The sequence below is a fragment of the Musca autumnalis genome, unplaced genomic scaffold, assembly GCF_047663935.1.
Source record: "Musca autumnalis isolate F117 unplaced genomic scaffold, ASM4766393v1 scaffold_5, whole genome shotgun sequence".
Taxonomy (NCBI): Eukaryota; Metazoa; Arthropoda; class Insecta; order Diptera; family Muscidae; genus Musca; species Musca autumnalis.
The window spans coordinates 174581098-174604002 of record NW_027412088.1 but is presented as its reverse complement, the minus strand read 5'-3'; the positions used below and the strand labels follow the sequence as shown (position 1 = coordinate 174604002).

Sequence of the window (22905 nt, the reverse complement as noted above, 5' to 3'; positions counted from 1 at the left end):
GTTAAAAACTTGGGTTTGGGCGTCGGGTTAGTAACCCTCCAATAGAAAAAACAGCCTACTATGAAAAAATGAAAGAAAAGAAAAACAAACTCCTCTAAAGTTGACGAACCCCGCAAACGTTTAAGGACATGATCTGCGAATCTGCACATGGAATGTAGTTAGTCGGAGACTAAAACATCTGGTATCCACCTTCACCCCAGTGAATGAAAGACTTGCTGCAATTCGAATAAAAGCTAAATTCTTCAGCTTTATTTGCGCTCATGCTCTCACTGAAGAAAAGGACGAACAGGCCAAAGATATATTTTACGAGCGCTAAGAAGAAACATATGACCGTTGCCCTGCCCATGACATTAAATTATTCTAGGCGATTTTAATGCCAAAATTGGAAAGAAGAATACCTATGGCCCAACAGTCGGGAACATCTATCTAACAATGGTATGAGACTGATAGACTTTGCAGCTGCAAAAACATGGTTGTTACCAGTACCAGATTTAATCATCTCGATTTTCCATAAGTGCACCTGCTGTCTCCAGATCAAGGAACAAGTAATCAAATTGATCACGTTGTGATAGATGGAAGACATTCATCTAGCGTGTTGGATGTACGATCGTTGATTCGGACCACTACCTTGTTGCAGTAAAGGTACGTACTCGTCTAAACGCTGCAAATAAAGCACGAACAGACCCAACGCGGAAGTTGGACATCGATAGGCTGCAAACACAACAGATAGTCACAGCATATTCCACTCAACCAGCCCAATTGCTTATGAAAGCACTCCTTGTCCCGATAACATATCAGGACAATGGCAAAATATTGCCCAATCCATGCAAACAGCCGCAAAATCCATACTTGGATACCAGAGACCTCCACAAAGGAATTCGTGGTATGACCAGGAGAGTCGTGCTGCTACCGAAGAAAAAAATGCGGCTTATAGAGCTACTTTACAATCAGTATCAACGCGTAGTGAACGCGAGAAATATCGTGAGAAAAGGAGGTGGTATGACCAGGAGTGTCGTGCTGCTACTGAAGAAAAAAAATGCGGCATATAGAGCTACTTTACAATCAGTAGCAACGTGTGGAGCACCCGAGAGATTTCGGTAGAAAAGGAGAGAAGAGAAACGTCTTTTCCGCAAGAAAAAGAGAGAAATGGAAAAGCGGGAGTGTGAAAAAATCGAGATCTACAGGAGCCAGAATGAAGTCCGAAAGTTCTACCAAAGAGTGAAACATCAAACAGATGGATTTGGTACAGGCACATCCTCCTGTAAGGACCAGCAAGGTAATCTGGTAACAGATACAGATAGCGTGCTCAAGGGAACATTTCTCCAATCTGCTGGTATTCAATAGTAGCGATGACGATGATACCACAGATCCAATCCCAGAAGATGGTATAGAATGTATACCGCCCGGCCAAGTTGAGGTAAAACAGCCATCAACCGGCTGAAGAATAATAAAGCAGCAGGAGCCGATAGCCTAGCAGCCGAGCTATTTAAAATCGGAGGCGATACGCTGATAAGGTGTATGCATCAGCTAGTTAGCTCCATCTGGCAGGAATAACGCGTACCCGACGATTGGAACCTGAGCATCCTGTGTCCCGTCCACAAGAAAGGAAACAAGACTGTATGCTCGGTTGCTGCATGCTGCGTGAACACAGTCTCCAGTGAGTCGTCGGATTACGAAACTCCCTCGTCGTCTGACTACGAAACTCCCCCGCAGTCCCCTCGACAACAACCGCACACGCAGCTTTTAACACCAGCCGTTGTTGTCCCAATCCGAGAGAATGCATCCTTTTTGCAATTTTATTGCAACGGACTCCCAGGTAAGATCGAGGAAATAGTAGATTTCATGAGTCGGAAGAACATCAAGGTCGCTGCAGTGCAAGAAACCAAGCTCAACAGCAACTGTAGCTTACAACATTGTGATGGTTACAATGTGCTAAGGAAAGATCGCACCAGAAGTGGAGGTAGGGGATTAGCTTTCCTATTGCCCCAGTCTGTCCAATACATACCTATCTCGCTTGAGCCTGTCTCTAATGACCCGTACGTGGAATGTATGGGGGTAGCAGTCAGGTGTGGAACTGCCGAGATAGAGTTGCTGAAAGTATACATCCCGCCGAAAAATAGCTGTATCTCAGATTACGTGCCTAACATTAGCCCGTTTTTGGAATGTCATAATTGTCTGGTCCTGGGGGACTATAATGCGCATCATGAGATGTGGCATTCGGCCCTCGGAAACGACCAGAGAGGTACAGCGCTGGCTGAGCAGATTCACAGCTTTACGTTTTGCACGGTCAATGAGGAAGCCCCTACCAAAATTAGAGGAGGAGTGAATTGTGGGCAACGGTTAATTTACTCTCGAACCCTGGAAGAAGGGAAGATAGGACTTCAGTCACGATTGGCCACGTTACGTTGACTGACCCGAAGAGGTGCGCAAGTTATTTTAATCGACAGTTTGTCGAGCACCCCGAGAGTGACAGGGCGAAGAGAAGAGTACTACATCGCATCAGGTCTCTTCCTGCCGAGGAGGAACCACCACATATTACAATGGATGATGTTGCCAATGCCATCAGGAACGCTAAGTCAGCCAAAGCGTTGGGCCCTGATGGAATCTCCATGGTAATCTTGAAGCAGCTGGATGAGTCGGGAGGGAGTATCTCACTTGTCGCTATTGTCAGTTCTCAACTTGTCGCTATCCACCCGAAGTCTGGAAAATGGGCAGGGTGGTCCCACTACGGAAGCCCGGCAAGGATGTCAGCAAAAGTGAATCGTACAGGCCGATTTCGCTTTTGTCGCCCGTAGCAAAGACCCTTGAGGCCTTAGTCCTCCCCAGTATCAGAAATAGCTATCAAGTTGCAGATCATCAGCATGGATTCCGTAAGCAGCACAGCACGACAACTGCGCTGCACGCCATTACCACTCATATTTGTCAAGGACTCAACCAGTGACGGCAGTGCGATAGAACAGTGATGGTGGCGCTTGACTTATCAAAAGCCTTTGATACAGTCAGGCACTCCACGCTGTTTGAGGATATTGAGCAGACAACCTTCCGACCAAGCTTGAAACGTTGGATAGTCAATTAAATGTGTGAACGCCAGTCGTACATGGAATTCAGGAACAAGAAGTTCAAACCCCGTAGAGTGAAACAGGGAGTTCCCCAAGGTAGGGTGATATCTCCGGAACTGTTTAACCTCTAACTTCCCTGTATTCCGCCCACTCCAGACGGCATCGAAATCGTATTGCAATCGGATGATTGCACGATCCTGGCGTCGGGTACCTATTCTGATGACATCTGTGAGAGACTGAACAACTATTTAACCGATCTTACCACCTTTTTCCGTTCGAGGAATATGCAGATTTCCGCCACAAAATCAACGGCCACTCTGTTCACCACATGGACAGCGCAGTTTGGAAGAGAATTGAATGTCGTGGTCGACGGTAGCAGAATTCCGACCACAAACTGCCCCAACATTTTAAAGGTCACATTCGACACTACATTCACGTCGTGCGCGCACGCCACAGCTACCTGCGACAAACTGAAAAGTAGGAACAAGGTCCTCAAGTCCCTAGCCGGCAGCACTTGGGGTGCAAATAAAGAAACCTTGTTGACCACATATAACGCAATAGGTCGGTCTGTGGTAAGCTATGCGGCGCCAGTCTGGTTCCCGAGATTATGTGATACGAATTGGAAGAAGATTCAAACTTGCCAGAATGCCGACCTGAGAACAGCAACAGGGTGCCTCCTCAAATCTTCAGTGGACCATCTACATGAGGAGGCAAAGATTCTTCCAGTAAAGCAACACAATGAGATGCTTTCGTTACCGTGTGAGCCATCCCAATCACCATCTTGTGGGTAGGCAAGACACATACAGGCAGATCAGGATATCCATGCTCTAGAGGGAGAGGTCCAACGATACAGGAGAGAACCCCTAGATCAACAAGCATATCAAGCAGGTTTAAATAGTATTCACCTGGAAGCAGTTGCCAAGGCCTTAAGCAATTATTGTGTGAATAAAGTCCTCGAAATACATCCCCCATCTATTGCAGCTGTGGAGCGTCAACTGCCACGACAAACTAGAGTAGTTATGGCTCAACTACGCTCGGGATATTGCAGTTGCCTAAATTCTTATTGGGCGGAAATCGACCGCGCCGTGCATGACATCTGCCCAGTATGTGGCATGGGCCCGCACGACACAAAACACCTTTTCAACTGCCCAGCCAAAATAACTCATCTAACTCCAGTGGAGCTGTGGTTACATCCCACCGAAGCAGCCACTTTCCTGGAACTGGAGATAGACCCAGAGCCAGATTGAACAGATGAACGAACATACAAACATAATAACAAACACTGTTATAACAACAACAACTACAGTTTTTAAAGAATTTGACTTTTTCAAGGCGCGATATCTATGGTACCGTTAGTAAAAAAAATCCGATAATATACTGAAATGTTTTGCTACCAGCAGCTTCATCACAGCAAAAAATTAAGGAAATCAAAAACCTCACTTTGAGAGAGTGTCCGATTTCACTCAGAAATCCCCAAATACAACCTCAATAATTATTTATTTTATTTATTTATTTATTTATAATGTGTATTGCGATGAAGAAGCTAGCAAGCCTATATGTATCGCAACGCTCAAACTACTACAAAATCATACTTCATAGCATTACAAAACAGTCTTAAACTCATTATTAACACTTAAGTAATATTTCTAAACAAAACTATGATGAAAAAAGGCAAAAAGGCTCCCCAGCCAAATGTATAAGTTATTCTGTTTGTAACCTATTGTTGATAATATCAAGACATTAAAATCAATACAGATCGACCATTATTCAAGTCAGGCTTCTACCGATTGCATAATGTTCAAACTTCTCACGAAATACTTTACGCGAAAAAGAAAATTGGCGCAGCTCAGGGGGAAGATGATTCCATAAACGTACAGAGCGAACAATAAATGATCTTTCGTACAACGTTGAGGAAAAACGCAGAAAAATTAACTGCACATTCCTCGTATATCTGGAAAAAGATAGTCGTTCTCGTAACAAGCCAGGCAGGTCTAAAAGGACAGATTTATAGAGGAATGAAATAACACGCTGTTCTACAAATATCTTAAAAGGCACTCCTAAAAAATTGGTAGCATGAACAGAAATATGTTGTGACCTACGCAGATTATAAACGAATCGGACAATCATATTAAAAAGTTTCTCTAATTTAATCAAATTTTCGTCTGTTGTTCCTGATATGACTTCTATACCATAAGAAATTAATGATATTAGCATAGAATACGCTAGATTTCTTTTCACAAAGAAGGGCAAAAAAATATTTGTGGCATACAATTTGCGAAGCATATTTATCACTCTAGGATATAAAGCATCAATATGTGCAGAAAAATCTAGTTTAGAATCAATAATAACTCCTAAACACTTTATTTGATCAATAAAATCAATCGCCAAACCATCAATATGTATGTTCAAACTACTATCAACACGACAAATAGGTCCAAACAGCATAGCTTTGGTCTTGGAAACATTAACTACCAAATGATTGTTTTGCAACCAACTCGAAACAGCTCGTAAGGTATTATTCACATTTAACTCTAATTGAGAAACAGTCTTACCACTGAAAAATAAGTGAATATCATCCGCATACAAAAAAGGACGACATTCATTGCTAACAATACAACTACCAATATCATTCATATAGAGAATAAAAAGAAGTGGGCCCAAAATGGATCCTTGGGGTACGCCACTATATATATTACGCCTTCTGGAAGCATTATCGTTAAGAGAAACATACTGGGAACGTCCTGTTAAGTAAGAGGAAATCAATTTGCATGATGTTAGATCAAACATATATTTAGTTCTTAGTTTCTCAATCAGCGTTGAATAATCTACTCGATCAAATGCTTTGGACAAGTCCAAAGCAACGAGAATACCACTGTCGCCTCCTTCAATTGTCTCCCTAACTAGATCCGTGAGGTCAACCAAAAGAGAAGTAGTGCTGAGACCACGCCTGAAGCCATATTGACAGTTGTAGATAATTTTACGGTTATCAAGAAACATTTGAATTTGTTCTTTAATAAGGTGCTCCGCCACCTTAGAGAGCGCTGGTAATATACTTATGGGTCTCATGTTTTCAATCGTATGAAGTCCTTTAACTTTAGGGATAGGAACAACTCTTGCTACTTTCCACGCATTGGGGAAGACGGAAGTAGTAAATATAGCATTAAAGAAATGAGTCATATATCTTGATATATATGGGAAAATGAGTTTTAGAAATTTTACAGGTATGCCATCTACACCAACTGATTGTGATTTAACACGCTGTAAAGCATCAAAAACATCAAATTCAAAAACGCAGTTAAATGAGAAAGTATGTACTTGCCCATCAACATCAGCAAACTCTAAACTACCTACATCTCTATCACCATTACTTTCTGTAAAAAAATCGTTTAATGCATTAGCGTCAAAATGAGCATCGTGATTGTCAACACCAACTACACCACAAGCACGAAGATGACTCCAGATTTGTGTCGGTCCAAGCCTACCAAAAAATTGCATATAATACTTCCTACGTACACTTCTAAGTACAGACTTGGCCCTGTTTCTAAGGCCACAGTATGCTAACCAATTTGATTGGGTAGGATAACTCAAATAGTGCCTATATGCCATATCTCGTAGTGATTTCGATAACATAGTAGATCGACTTTTCAACCATGGTTCCGAACCGGAAGAGATGCGTTTTCTGACAATAGGAACAAAAGAAAACAGGTTATTGACAAGAGCATCTAAAAACGACAGCAACGCATTAACGTCCGATGTTAGGAATATACTACTAAAGAATTAAATAAAAAAATAAATAATATTGTAGTAAAAAAAGAATTTAATTTATATCTGAACTAACCCTCTTAAATGACCCAAAAAAAAATCCAACCACATATTCCAATTACAATTCGAAATAAAGCCAAACCCCAAAGCCTCTCAGAAGAAATAAAAATGTTGTGTTTTTTCCACATTTGCAAAAGGATTTATGTGGCTCTTCTTTAAGAATACGAAAGCGCAGCAACAGTTCAACTATAAATTTGTTAAATAATTTTTGCTATATATAAATTACAAATCCTTTAAGCCAAAATAAATAGAAAGTAAATTGTTTATGATACGAGCATCGACAAAAGGCAACCTACACACCCTATACACGCACATTTGTTTACTTACATATCCCAGAAATTTTCTCCGACACAGCTTTCTTTTGCATCAACTAACGGGAATTGCAATAAATCCACTTTATTCTTCTTTAAGTTTTTAGTTGGAAACCACACATTTTTAAGCCATTTTCAAGTAGTGAAGAAGAGGAAGAAAAATTAATAGCAGCAAAACCTCAAGAAAGATACAAATTTTGCTTTTACACAAAAGAGATATATTTTCCACATGTGGTTGGTTTTACGTTCATACATATATATGCATGTATGTATGAACTATGAGAGTGAAAACCATGTTTGTAAGTGTGTGTTTTATTTACTAGAAAATTTTAAATTTTTGGGAAGAATGGCAGAAGATTTTTTATTAAAACACTTTTTAAAGATCCTTAAACGATATTTTATTAAATGACTTTATAAATTTTAAATTGATGTAATAAAGAAAAGTTTTTTAGGTCGCCTTTATAGACGAGCTAAAGTTTGCCTTTATAGACGTACTTCAGTTCTCTATAAGCCAGAAATCGGCACACAACAACAGCAATTCGAGCACACACTATTCTCAGTGCATGGTTTTTCAATTAGTGAGTGGAGAGAGAAACTCTCTTTGCTTGCTCGCGAGTAAAGACGTGCCGAATTCTTCTATAAGCGAGCCTTAAGGTCGTTTTTATAGGCGAGCCTTAAAGACGTCCTTATAGGCGAGCAAAATGTTGTCGTTATAGATCATGCGTATTATTTTTAAAAAATTACGATCATGGGATAAAACAAATAATTTTAATCAATCCACAAAAACGTGAAATTTTTGAAAAAAAAAATATTAAAACAACGGCTATGGGATTAAGCCTGACTATTTTGAAAAACAAAATAGAAGTCGTCACACAAAAAACGACAACCCTCCAAAAATATTTTTTTAAAAAAAATCTGCAACTATGGAACATTTTTAAGAAAAATATTAAAGAAAACCCTCATCTATGCAAAATTTTTGAGAAGATTATTTTTTAAAAATCTGCTGCTATGGGAAATTTTTGAATTTTGAAAAATTATTTTTAAATCCTCGTCTAAAAGAGATTTTTGAAAAAATATTTTTTTAAAAATCCACGACTAAGGGGAATTTTTGAGAAAAATGTTTGTAAAAAATCTACGACTATGGGCAATTTTTGAAAAAAACATTTTAAAAGACTGCGATAATGGGAATTTTTTTGACAAAATATTTTTGAAAAACCGACGACTATGGGAAATTTTTATTTTTAATTCTAAACCACTATGCCAATTTTTTTTTAAATATGGTTTAAAAATGCAAACTTTGGGAAATTAAAAAAAATTAAATATCCACGGTTTAGGAAGTTTTTAAAAATATTTTGAAAAAAAAACGAGGACTATGAGAATTTTTGGTTTGTCTTTATAGATGAGCTTCAGGTCTTCATAAATTAAAAAATTAAATATCCACGACATAGGAAGTTTTTAAAATTATTTTTAAAAAATCGAGAACCATTTTTTTTTGTTTTTATAGACGAGCGTCAGGTCTTTATAGGCGAGCCTTTAGATCAGATCGTCTTTGTAAGCGGGCCTTAAAGTCGTCTTTATAGGCGAACCTCAAAGACGTCCTTATAGACGAGCAAAAGGTCGTTCGTAGAGACGAGTTAAAAGTCGTCGTAATAAACGAAACATATTTTTTAAAAAATTACGATCACAGGATCAAAAAATTTTTTAAGAGAAAAAAATTTAAAAAAAAAATCTGCAACTATGGAAAATTTTTTAGAAAAATATTTTAAACAAATCTGCAACTATGATCATTTTTGAAAGATTTTTTTTTTAAATCCTCTTCTATGGTAGATTTTTGGAATAAATATTTTTAAAAACCCACAACTACGGAAATTTTTGAGAAAAATATTTTTAAAAAACCCGCGACTATTGCAAATTTTATTTTTTTTTAATTTACGACTATGCCAAAGGTACCCATTTATTGTGTTTAAAAATATAAAATTTGGGAAATTTTGAAAAAAAAAATATTTTATAAAAATCGACGATTTATGAAGTTTTTCTGAGATTTTTGAAACAATATTTTAAAAATCCACGACTACTGGGAATTTTTGAGATTAATATATTTAACAAATTCACGACTATGGGATTTGTATACCCTACACCACTATGTGGGGAGGGTATTATAAGTTGGTTTGGCCAAAAAGTTTGTAACGCATCGAAATAATGGTCGTAGACCCATACTTATATATACCAAAATGAATGTCTCGACGAGCTGAGTCGATCTGCTATGTGTGTCCGTCCGTCTGTCCGTCTGTCCATCTAAACCTTGTAATCACGCTACAGTTCGCAATTTTGATTTTGATGATTTGAAATTTTGGATGTTGATGGGGGTCCCGGAGGGGAAGAAGCCTATTGATTTTGGTGATGGTCGGATAATAATTAGGGATCGGAAAGGGCAAAAAACTTAGGTGGATAAAAAGACAACGTTTTTTTCCAAAGCGAATATCTCAGCTTCTATATGGGGTATACCAACTTTCTAATGATGTAAAGTAGGTGCTCGTAGGTGATCAAACAACGAAGCTATCGCAATAGTAGCAAATAAAACCCAAATTTTCGTTTTTGCGATTTTATTTATATTGACAAATATCACAGCTTTGGTTGAAAAATTTCCAAAAGCAAAGCCTGACTATGAAAGAAGAAGATCCCATCTTTACAATGATGCAAACTAGGTCGGCGTAGGTAACCAAATAACGGAGATATCGCAAAAGTCGGTAATACATCCCATTTTTATATTTTTTTGGAAATCACGCTACAGGTCGCAATTTTGATTGGATCGTCACGAAAATTTGAGGGTAAATGGGGGTCCCACAGATGAAGAAGCCTATTGGTTTTGGTGATGGTGGGATAATATTTAGGGGTCGGAATGGGCAAACACTTATTTGGAGAAAAGTCAACATTTTATTTCAAAGCCAATATCTCTGTTTCTTTAAGAGGAATATCAAAAGCAAAAAGTAGAAAATATCACCTTTACAACGATGTAAAGTAGGTTGTCGTAGCTGCTCAAACAACAGAGCTATCGCAATAGTCGGTAATGCATCACATTTTCCGATTTGTTTGTAATCACGCTACAGGTCGCAATTTTGATCGGATCGTCACGAATTTTTTGGGAATTGCTGCGAATCCTATTGATTTTGGTGATAGTCGGATAATATTTAGGGGTCGGAATGGGGAAAAACTCATTTGGAGACAAATTCAAAGTTTTATTCTTTGTGAATATATTGGCTTCTAGTAGGGGTATTCCAACGACAAAGCCTGTCAAAGGAAGAAGAAAATATTACCTTTACATTGGTGTAAAGCAGGTTGGCGAAGGTGGTCAAACAAGGGAGATACCACAATAGTCGGTTATGCATCCAATTCTTCAATTTTTTGCAATCAAGTTACAGGTCGTAATTTTGATGGGATGGTCACGAAATTTTGGTTGCTTATGGGGGTCCGAGAGAGAAAGAGGCATATTATGTTTGGGGGTAGTCGGATTATATTGCATAAAAGAAATGTTTAACAGTGAAAAGCATATGCACAGGGGTAGTTGTGTAGTGTATCACATAGTCGGCCCCGTCCCGACTATAGACTTTGCTCACTTGTTTAGTCTACGACTATGGAAAACTTTTTTTTTTCTAAAAATCAACGACTGGGCAAAATTTTTGAAAAAAATAATGTTTAAAAATTCGCAATTTAGGAAATTTTGAAAAAAAAAAATTAAATTTCCACGATTTGGAAAGTTTTGAAAAACAATTTTTAAAAAATTCCAGGAATATGGAAATTTTTTAATTTTATTTTGAATCCATGACTATGAGAATTTTTTATTTTTTTATCCACACTTATGAGAAATTTTTAATTTTCTTTTATATTCGCGGCTATCTGAAATTTTTGAAAGACTATGAGAAAGTTTTTAAAAAATAATAAAAAATCATTATTTCATTTAAAAATACATTTGTAAAAAAAATTACGACTATAGTCATTTGTATGTTTTTTAATCTGCAACAATGGCAATTTCTAGAATATATATTTAAAAATACCGCAGGTATACAAAATTTTAGGAAATTCAAAATTTTTGAATAAAATTGAAAAAAAAAATTTTGAAAAATATGTATTTAAAAAATCCAAGACAAAGAGAACATTTAGGAAAATTAAAAAAATATTCTTTTTAAAAAAAAAGTACGATTATAGGAAACTTCAAAAGAAATAAATTTAAAAATACCTCATCTAAAGGAAATTTAAAAAAATATTTTTTAAAAATCTCATCTTTGAAAAACAATTTTTCAAAAAATGAAAATTTTTGAAATTTTTTTTTTAAATGGAAAATTTTGAAAAGATATTTTAAAAATTTGGAAAATTTTTGCAAAAACATATTTTTGAAAAAACCTGGACTATAAATAATTTTAGAAAATGTCTCTACCAAAAAATATTTTTAAATAAAAAATCCAGGACTATGGAAAATTTTTAATTATATTTTGAAACTACGGCAAAATTATGAAAAATTGTTAATTTTCCTTAATATCCACTACTATGGAAAAGTTTTTTAAAAACGTATGAAATCATTTAAATATAAATTTTTAGAAAATCTACCAACACAGTCAATTTTTGGAAATTATATTTAAATTTATATTTAAAAAACACCGCAAGTATGGGACATTTTAGAAATTTTAAAATTTTTGAAGACTTGTGTTTAGAAAATTTAAGACAAAGGCACATTTTTGGAAAACTGTATATTTAAAAAATCTACGACAAAGGGAAATTTTAGGAAAATTTAAAAAATATATATTTTTTTAAAAAAGTATGGAAAATTAAAAAAAATGGCAATGGCTAATTAAAAAACCCACGGTTTGAAAATATTTTTAATATATCCACACTTTGGTAAATTAATGTAAAAATTAAAAATCCACGAGTAGGGAAATGTTTGAAATCAAATATTTTAAAAATACACAAGTCTGTGGAAAATATCTAAAAGTTATATGAATTAAAAAATATTTTTTTGTTTTAAATTAAATTTTGTTTTTTTTAAGTTTTTTGAAAGACTTCTAATAGATGCACGGTGCGCCTTAACTAAATTTAAATGAAAGGTGCTTACACCTCGGAAGATTTTGCGTATTCTGAAACTACAATGTTCATAGATGAGAAAAATCAAAAAATTTTTTATTTTTTTATCCACAATTATGAGCAATTTTTAATTTTCTTTTATATCCACGAATATCTGAAATTTTTGAAAGATCCACGACTATGAGATAATTGTTAAAAAATATTAAAAAATATATTTTATTGTAAAAAAAATAAATTTTTAAACAATCTACGACTATAGTCGGTTGTTGAAATGTTTTAAAAAAATCTGCAACAATGGCAATTTCTAGAATATATATTTAAAAACACCGCAAGTATACAAAATTTTAGGAAATTCAAAATTTTTGAAGAAATAATTTTAGAAAATTTACTACAAAGGGTCATTTTGGGAAAAGTATATATTTAAGAAATCCACGCCAAAAGGAAATTTTAGGAAAATTAAAAAAAAATTAAAAAGTTTGATTATAGGAAACTTCAAAAAAATATTTTTGAAAATTTTATAAAAATCCACGCCAATTAGAAATCTTTAAAAAAATATTTTCTAAAAAATGGAACATTTTGAAAAAATATTTTTCAAAAAATGGAAAATTTTGAAAAAATATTTAAAAAAAAATGGAAAATTTTGAAAAAATATTTTTAAAAATTTGAAAAATTTTGCAAAAAAACTATTTTTAAAAAACTTTGAAATGTCTCGACCAAAAAATATTTTTAAAAAATCCAGGGCTGTTAACTTTGTGAATTTTTTTATCCACAATTACGAGAAATTTTTAATTTTCTTTTATATCCACGACTATCTGAAATTTTTGAAAGATCCACGACTATGAGAATATTTTTAAAAAATATTAAAGAAATATAAATTTTTTTAAATACATTTTAAAAAAAACTACCGCTATAGTCGGTTGTTGAAATGTTTTAAAAAATCTGCAACAATGGCAATTTCTATAATATATATTTAAAAACACCGCAAGTATACAAAATTTTAGGAAATTCAAAAATTTTAATGAAATGTTTTTTACGACACAGGTTCATTTTGGGAAAATTAAAAAAAAAAATATTTTTTCAAAAGTACGGGAAATTAAAAATACTTGGTAAATTAAAAAATGAAAATTCCACGACTAGTGAAATATTTGAAAACAACTATTTGAAAAATACTCAAGTCTATGGAAAATAAAAAAAAAATATTTTTGAAAATACCTCGATTAAGGAAATTTCTAAAGAAATATTTTGAAAATACCTCATCTAAGGAAATTTTTGAAAAAAAAATTTTACAAATCCACGCCTATTAGAAATCTTTAAAAAATATTTTCCAAAAAATGGAAAATTTTGAAAAAATATTTTCAAAAAATGGAAAATTTTGAAAAATTATTTTTCTAAAAATGGAAAATTTTGAAAAATATTTTTCAAAAATTTGAAAAATTTTCAAAAGCTGTTTTAAAAAATTTTGAAATGTGTCGAACAAAAAATTTTTTTAAAAAAATCCAGGACTATGGAAATGTTTTAATTTTATTTTGAATCTACGACAAAATTATGAAAAATTCGTAATTTTCTTTAATATTCACGACTATGGGAAAGTTTTTTAAAATCGATATAAAAGCATTTAAACATTAATTTTTAAAAAATCTACCAACACAGTCAATTTCTGGAAATTATATTTAAATTTATATTTAAGAAACACCGCAAATATGGGACATTTTAGAAAATTTTAAATTTTTGAAGAATTGTTTTTAGAAAATGTACGACAAAGGCACATTTAAAAATTCCACGTCAAAGGGAAATTTTAGGAAAATTTAAAAAATATATTTTTATTTTTTAAAAGTATGGAAAATTAAAAAACCGACGGCTATGGCTAATTAAAAAAACCCTACGGGTTGAAAATATTTTTAATAAATCCACACATTGGTAAATATAAAATTTAAAAATTCACGAGTAGGGAAATTTTTGAAATCAAATATTTAAAAAATCTATGGAAAATATCTAAAAATGATATGAATTAAAAAAAACTATTTTTTGTTTTAAATCTACGTCCACGGTGTGCCTTAACTAAGTTTAGATGAAAGGTGCTTACACATGGGAAGGTTTTGCGGATTCTGAAACTGTTCATAGATGAGAAAAATAAAAAAAAAAAAAAACAAAAAAATATCGCCGGAGGGATTTTCAAATAAATCGCAGTCAAGTTCACATTTTTAGGTGATTTTATGTTTTTACGGTTTTGCTTGGAAACCGCAAGTCCTATCGTTGTAGCAGTAAAAATTCTCTACAAGATTGTCGCTAATAGTATTTTCGTAGGTTTTACCATTTTTGAGATAAAGAAGTTCAAATTGGCACAAAGCACAGACTGTATCGCCTCCTTATAAAACAATGTTATGCGCGATGCGCCTTAACTAACTTTAAACGAAAATCGCTTTCACCTGGGAAGTTTTTGTTGGATTCTGAAACAGCAATGTTCCTAGGTGAGAAAAATCCAAAAACAAGAAAAAATCGCTGGAGGTATTATAAAACTAATAGCGGTCAAATTTTACAAATTTATGTTTACTATAGATTTTCAGGATTTTGCTTGGAAGCGGCAAGTCCTACCGAAATGGGACAAAAGAAAATGTTGCAGCAGTGAAAATCCTCTACAACATTTTCTTTAGTCCCATTTCGACAGGACTTGCCGTTTCGAAGCAAAATCCTGAAAATCTAAAATAAACCAAAAATTGGGAACCTTGACCTCCTTAAAAAAAAAATCCCTCCAGCGACTTTTTCCTGCCAATAAACATTCCTGTTTCAGGTTTACGTGGTCTTCATTTAAAGTTAGTTAAGGCGCACCGTGCATGACATTGTTTTATAAGGAGGCGATATCGTCAGTGCATTGTCCCAATTTGAACTTCTATATCTCAAAAATGGTAAAACCTACAAGATTACCATTACCAATCATGTAGGGAATTTTCACTGCTACAACATGTTTTTTAGAACCATTACGATTGGACTTGCGGCTTCCAAGTAAAACCGTGAAAACCTAAAAAACCCTCATAATGTGAACTTTGACTGTGATTTATTGAAAATTCCTCCGGCGATTTCTTTGCTTTTTGATTTTTCTCAAATACGCAAAAATACGCAAAAACTTCCCAGGTGTAAGCACCATTCATTTAAATTTAGTTGAGGCGCACCGTGCTTATATTAGAAGTCTTTGGAATTTTTTTTTTCAAAACATGGAAAATATTCGAACAAATATTTTTAAAAATTTGACAAGTTTTGCAAATTATTTTAAAAAAATCCTCGACTATAAGAAATTTTTGAAAACGCCTCGACTAGGCCAAATTTTCAAAAAAAAAAATATTTTTAAAAAAGCCTTGACTAAGGGAAATTTTTGAAAAAAAAAATATTTTTAAGAATGCCTTAACTTTGGGAAATTTTTGTAAATATTATAAAAAATCAGGACGATGTTTAAAAAAAATTTATAAATGTTCTTAGAAATCTCCGACTATGGGAAATTTTTGAATACAAGCTTTTAGAAAATTTGCAACAAATATTTTTAAAAAATCCACGACTTTGGGACTTTCATAAGAAATATTTTTAAAAAATCCACGGCAATGGATTTAAAAAATATTTTTAAAAAATCCACGGCAATGGATTTAAAAAATATTTTTAAAAAATCCACGGCAATGGATTTAAAAAATATTTTAAAAAATCCACGACTATGGTATTATCATTAGAAATATTTAAAAAAAAACCCACGACTATGGGATTTTCATAAGAAATATTTTTAAAAAATCCACGACTATGGGAGATGTTTGAAAATCATTATTTAAGTACCTGATAATGGAAAATTTAAACTGTTTTAAAAACCAAGGCTATGATAAATTTGTAAACAAATGCTTTTAACAAATCCAAGACAATGGGAAATTGTAAATGATTTTTTTTTTTTAATTCTACGACTATTAGAAATTTTCGATGGACAATTTTCAAAAAGAAAAAAAATTTAAAGAAGTTTTAGAAAAACATATTATATGAAATCCACTTCGATGAAACATTTTTAAAAACATATTTTAAAAAATTCACAGTGTGTTAAAAAACATTTTTGTAAAATCCACGTGTATGAGGCAATTTTGAAGAAATGTTTTTTCAGTTTTTTTAAAAAAAATCCACGACAATGGTAGTTTTTGGAAGAAAATGTTTGTGAGCATTCCCAGAAAAAGGGAAATTTTTTAAAAAAGATTATTAAAAATCCCTAACCTTGGGAAAATTTTCAAAAAATATTTTCTTTGAATATGTGACTAAAGGAAGTTTGGAAAAAATGTTTTTAATGTTTGACTATGGTAATTTTTTGACAATGTGATACTCCTATAAACTCTCGCGTCAATGAAGAGTCCCTTCAATTCGTATATAAAGTCTTTTTAGCTCGTCTATAGACACCCTTTCTTTAGTCTGTAGAGACTCCCATCTGACCTCCTTCAGCTTTTCTAAAAGACTAACTTTCCCTCGTCTATAAGGCTAGTCCATAAAGACTTACTTCTGCTAGTCAAAGCTTACTCTGATTATAAACTTAGAAGTAATGTAGGGTACATACAATCATGTGTTCCTTACTCACACTTTTACTTTAAGACATGCCAAAGCATCATTAAACGAGAAAAAAAACTATTCTGTTGATTGGAATGCACATTCCCAATTACAGACACAATCATTGAGCAAAACTACAAATAAATAACTGACGTTTTTCATCTTTAAAATAAATTTTCAATAAATTGAATTGCATATTGAGTAGAGGCAAAAGAAAAAAAAAACAAATTTCACAACTATTTTCTTGTTACAAATGTTAAAGGATTTTCTCTTAAAAACCCTTCAACAGTAAAATAGGGCACAAACACACACACAAACATAATCGGTTCCTAGGCATACGAAAAGATTCTGTTACACACTTTTGAAATAAAAGCCTTTCACATACAACTTTTTTCTTATGTTTAACCATAGTTTGGGGAGTTGTTGTTCCAAAGTTCTTGGGGTTTTCTGCTTTAACGCACAAGCAAACACACACATATCCGTCCATCCATTTTAAAGCCAAGTTTCGAACACCATGCTTGGCAAACACAAAAATAAAGAAGACAACTTTCTGAACAAGTAACGGAATATTCCAAAGTATAGAAAAAGTGAAAAGTTTTAAACCAATCTCAATGTCTAGGGTAAAATAGGATCTTAAATAAAGATTTTATGCTATTAGAAAGTTTGCTGTTCATTTCTTATGTATTTTTTTTTACTGCTGCTGTGGTTGTTGTTGCTATTATTCGAAACTGTGTTAGAATTGCAAAGTTTTGCATTTTCTCCTCGTTTGTGTGTTTTGTTTGAAACATAAAATCTCATTGTCGTAAATTTTTCCTAGCTTTAAGGTAAAGTAAATTATGCGTTCTTGCATTTTTTGCTGTAGTCAAATCCATTTAAGTGGGAGGAGACGGAGAAAATGAAAACAGATGTTTGACTAAGTAAAAGAGTTATTTATTAAGAAGAAAGTTTATCCATGCAACAACATTGGCGATGGCTTTTTCAAGGGATATATCAATAACTTTTATTATCGGATAGACATTGAAAACAACATTAAAAATCCCCGACCTATTCTACTATTAAAAAAAATTCAATAACATCGAAATTCATTACTAAAAAATGAAAAAAAATCGATTTTCGTCGATTTTTTTGATTAGACGTCCACTGCAGCCAAATTTGTGGACTCCCACATGGCAACCCTGACAATATATTCTTATTGTTTTTTTTAATTCAGGACTGTATGTAGGATTTTTTTTTTTTTAAATATATGTTTTAAAATTCACGATCATTGATGAAAATTTATAAAAAAAATTAAAAATTTGGAAAAAAATATTTTTAAAATTCCAAGACTAAATATTAAAAAATCCACGACCACGGGAAATTTAATTAAAAAATCCACGACGTTGAAAAATATTTTTAAAAAATCCTAAACTATAAAAATATTTTAAAAAAAGTAAAAAAGTATCAGTCGGCTTCGCCGACAGAGATATACCCTCAGCCTGTGTATATTGAAACAATTTTTTTCCCAAAAAACGTATGTATTTAGGGGTTTTTAAAAATTTTGATTAGGATTAAAGATCAGAAGTTTGGCGGAGGAGATACTAAAAGGAATGGATCGACATTGACCATTATGTAAGTAGATCTCCAGCCGCTACATATGGTACCATAGGGGATTTTTACACCCTTCGGGCTGTTTGCTCAAGAAGTATTGACTTGCCCCTAAAAAACTTTTGCCGTCGTAATTGAGGCAGTGAATGCAAGTTGCTTCAACAAAAATCAAAGTGAGTCGATGTCAGGTCTTAAAGTGAACTTAGCCGAAATTTTGTGCGGGAGGTCCCGGATGGAGTGGACAAATATAGTCCATATTTGAACCTGATCTATATCTGGTAGATATATTAGGATGTGTAAAGTATGGACCAATTCAGCCGCTCCCTTCAAGAGTTACTGTACGAACAATTTATCCGAACATTTTTGAACTTTTGTGGGGGAGGTACCTGAGGCAGTAGACCGATATGGCTTTTCTTCGAACTTAAGCTATGTCTGGACAAAATATTACTAAGGCCAAATTTTGGACCGATTCGGCAGATCCGTTCGAGAGGGGAAAAATATTTTTAAAATTCCAAGACTAAGTGTTAAAAAATCCACGCCCATGGGAAATTTTTGAAAATATTATTGTCAAAAATTCACTAATAAGAGAAATTAAAAAATCCATAATTATGGATGTTTTGAAAAAATACGAAAAAAAAACAAACACGACTATGGAAAATTTTTGAAAAATGGGAAATAAAAAATCCACGACTATAAAAAATTTTTTTATAATCCACGACGATGAAAAATACAACGACGAACAAATATTTTTAAAAAATCTACGACTCTAAGAAATATTTTTTGAAAAATATACGATTTTGAAAAATATTTTTAAAAAAATTAATGACGATAGAAAATATCCTTTGAAAAATCCACGACTATGAAAAAATAGTTTTAAAAATCCACAGCGATCAAAAAAATATTTTCAAAAAATCCAAGACTATGAAAAAATTTTTTTCAAAAAATAGACAACTAATAAATCTACGACTCTAAGAAATATTTTTTGAAAAATATACGATTTTGAAAAATATTTTTAAAAAAATTAATGACGATAGAAAATATCCTTTGAAAAATCCACGACTATGAAAAAATATTTTTAAAAATCCACAGCGATGAAAAAACACTTTTAAAAAAATCCACCACGTAAAAAAATATATTTAAAAAAGTCTACGACTTAAAAAAAATATTTTTAAAAAATTCTTACCTATTTACTTAGCTGGCCCACTACAGAACATTTGTTCCATAGGCCGAACTAAGAAAAGATCTCCATTCCTTTCTATTTGTTGCTTCGCACTCTGGAATACCGCGCCTTTTCATCTCATCATCCACTTGTTTGCGCCATCTATCCCTTGGCCTGCCATTTCTGCGTGCTCCGCCAAGCGGTTCGTATTTATACGCCTTTTTAGCGGGTTCATCATCGCTCATTCTTATGATATGGCCTAGCCAACGCAATCGCTGCATCTCGATACGTTTAACTATATTGATGTCGTTTTATAGCAGATACAGCTCGTGGTTCATGCGACGTCGATATTCACCGTCAACGCAGATTGGGCCGTAGATCTTTCGAAGAATTTTTCTCTCAAACACACCAAGCACTGCCATGTCTGCTTGCGCAAGTACCCAGGCTTCGGAACCATACATCAGCACGGGTAGTATCAGTATTTTGTAAAGCGTTATTTTTGTTTGACGAGTTGTGGCTTTGTTTTTAAAGTGCTTACTTAAGCCAAAGTAGTGTCTGTTGGCCAATACAATTCTTCTTTTTATTTCACAACTGATGACGTTTGTTGTGTTTACGGCGGTGTCGATGTATTCGAAGTCTTTTACTACCTCAAAATTATAGGAACCAACTTCAACAGTTGGTCCGATTTCACTGGACGCATTGCGCGTCGACATCATCAGCTTGGTCTTCTCGCCATTTACCGCCACACCCACTTTAGCAGATTCTCCTTCGACCTACTTAAAGGTATCGGTTACTTCTTTTACTGAACGTCCCATGATGTCTATATCATCAGCATAAGCAAGTAACATGTGGCTATTGGTGTAGATTGTGCCACTTCTTTTGACGTTTGCCTCTCGTATAACCTTTTCCAGCAGGATGTTGAAAAGATCACACGAAAGGCTGTCTCCTTGCCTGAAACCTCTTTTGGTACAAAACTCTTCGGAGAGGTTCTTTCCTATTTTAACTGAAGATATTGTGTCAGTTAGAGTCATTTTACAAAGGCGCATGAGCTTTGCGGGGATACCAAATTCAGACATTGCTTTGAACGTAGAAGGTTGTAGGTGTCGATCTGCATCTATTGGGTCTTCTTCAGGATTTGTCTCAAGGTAAATATCTGGTCAATGGTGGATTTGCCCGGTCTAAAGACGCATTGATATGGTCCAATTATCTCGTTGACCATAGGTTTTAGTCGTTCGCACAATATCCCTGACACGATCTTGTAGGCAATAGGGAGTAGACTTATGCCCCTATAGTTAGAGCATACAGTCTTATCTCCCTTCTTGTGGACGGGGCACAGGATACTCAGGTTCCAATCGTCGGGTACTCGTTCTTCCTGCCAGATGGTGCTAACTAGCTGATGAATACACCTTATCAGCGTGTCGCCTCCGGTTTTGAACAGCTCGGCCATCGGCCCCTGCTGCCTTATTATTTTTCAGCCGATTTATTGCTGTCTTTACCTCGTCTTGGCTGGGCGGTATACATTCAATACCATCTTCTGGGATTGGGACTGTGGTATCTTCGTCGTCTTCGCTGCTATTGGATACCAACAGATTTAAAAAATGTTCTTTCCATATCCTGAGTACACTATCTGTATCAGTTACCAAATTACCTTGCTGGTGTCTACAGGAGGATGTGCCTGTACCAAAGCCATCAGTTTGATGCTTGACTCTTTGGTAGAATTTTCGGACTTCATTCTGGCTCCTGTACATCTCGATTTTTTTACACTCCCGCTTTTCCATTTCTGTCTTTTTCCTGCTGAAAAGACGTTTCTATTCTCTCCTTTTCTCCCTGTATCTCTCTGGTGCGCTACGCGTTGCTACGGATTGTAAAGTAGCCCTATATGCCGCATTTTTCTCTTCGGTAGCAGCACGACACTCCTGATCATACCATGGATTCCTTGGTGGAGGTCTCTGGTATCCAAGTATGGATTTTGCGGCTGTTTGCATGGAGTGGGCAATGATTTGCCATTGCGCTGATATGTTATTGGGGTGAGGAGTGCTTTGATTAAGCAATTGGGCTAGTTGAGTGGAATATGCTGTGGCTATCTGTTGTCCAACTTCCGTGTTGTGTCTGTTCGCACATTGTTTGCTATGTTTAATCTGGTACGTACCTTTGCTGCAAAAAGGTAGTGGTCCGAGTCTATGTTTGCACCTCGGAACGATCGTACATCCAACACGCTCGATGAATGTCTTCCATCTATCACAACATGATCAATTTGATTTCTTGTTTTTTGATCTGGAGACAGCCAGTTGCCCTTATGAATATCGAGATTGTTAAATCTGGTACTGCTAACTACCATGTTTTTTGCAGCTGCAAAGTCTATCAGTCTCATACCATTGTCAGATGTTTCACTGTGGAGACTGAATTTCCCTACTGTTGGGCCAAAGATATTATCCTTTCCAATTTTGGCATTAAAATCGCCTAGTATAATTTTAATGTCATCGGCAAGGCAACGGTCATAAGTTTCTTCTAAGCGCTCGTAAAATATATCTTTGGTCTGTTCGTCCTTGTCTTAAGTGGGAGCATGAGGGCATATAAAGCTGATGTTGAAGAATTTTGCTTTTATTCCAATTGCAGCAAGTATTTCATTCACTGTGGTGAAGCTGGAGACCTGGTGTTTTAACCTCCGACCAACTACAAATCCGCAACCAAACTCATGCCTTGTGTCATGGCAGCTATAATACAGTGCTTCACCTTTAGGTGTTGTTGTGACGCCTTTCCCGTTCCATCGTATTTCCTGTATGGCAGTAATGTCGGCCTTGTACATTTCAAGTACATCTGCCAATGCGTAAACTGCACCTTCTCTATAAAGAGTGCGAACATTCCAGGTGTCGATTCGCAGATCATGGTCCTTAAAACGTTTACAGGGTTCGTCAACTTTAGAGGGGTTCGTTTTTATTTTCTTTCGTTTTTTCATAGTAGGCTGTTTTTTCTAGGGGAGGGTTACATACCCGACGCCAAAACCCAAGAACGCGCGGCACATGTTAGCTCACTACCTTTAACGGGTGTTAAAGGCAGTTCCCCAGGTGACACCACGGGGAGGTCAGTGTCCATTTGAGATGAAAGAGGGACCAAGATAAATCCTGGGCTTTGCCATGTTAAAGCCGGTCAGGACCGTTCCTTGGTATCTTCCCACCCCTACGTCACCTCGACTATTAATAAGTATTTTTAAAAAATCCACGACTAGGAAAAACTATTTTTAAAAATCCGCATCTATAAACTTGTATTTTTAAAAATCCACGATTATGAAAAACATTTTTAAAAAATCCACGAATATGAAATATTATTAAAATATCCATGA

At 34.5% G+C, this 22905-nt stretch overlaps 1 protein-coding gene across 2 annotated transcripts in view; it reads right to left on the bottom strand.

Annotated features, from left to right (window-relative positions):
- LOC141404970 (uncharacterized) overlaps positions 1–22905 on the bottom strand; it is a 1496028-nt gene that overhangs the window by 1229834 nt on the left and 243289 nt on the right. The window lies entirely within an intron of this gene.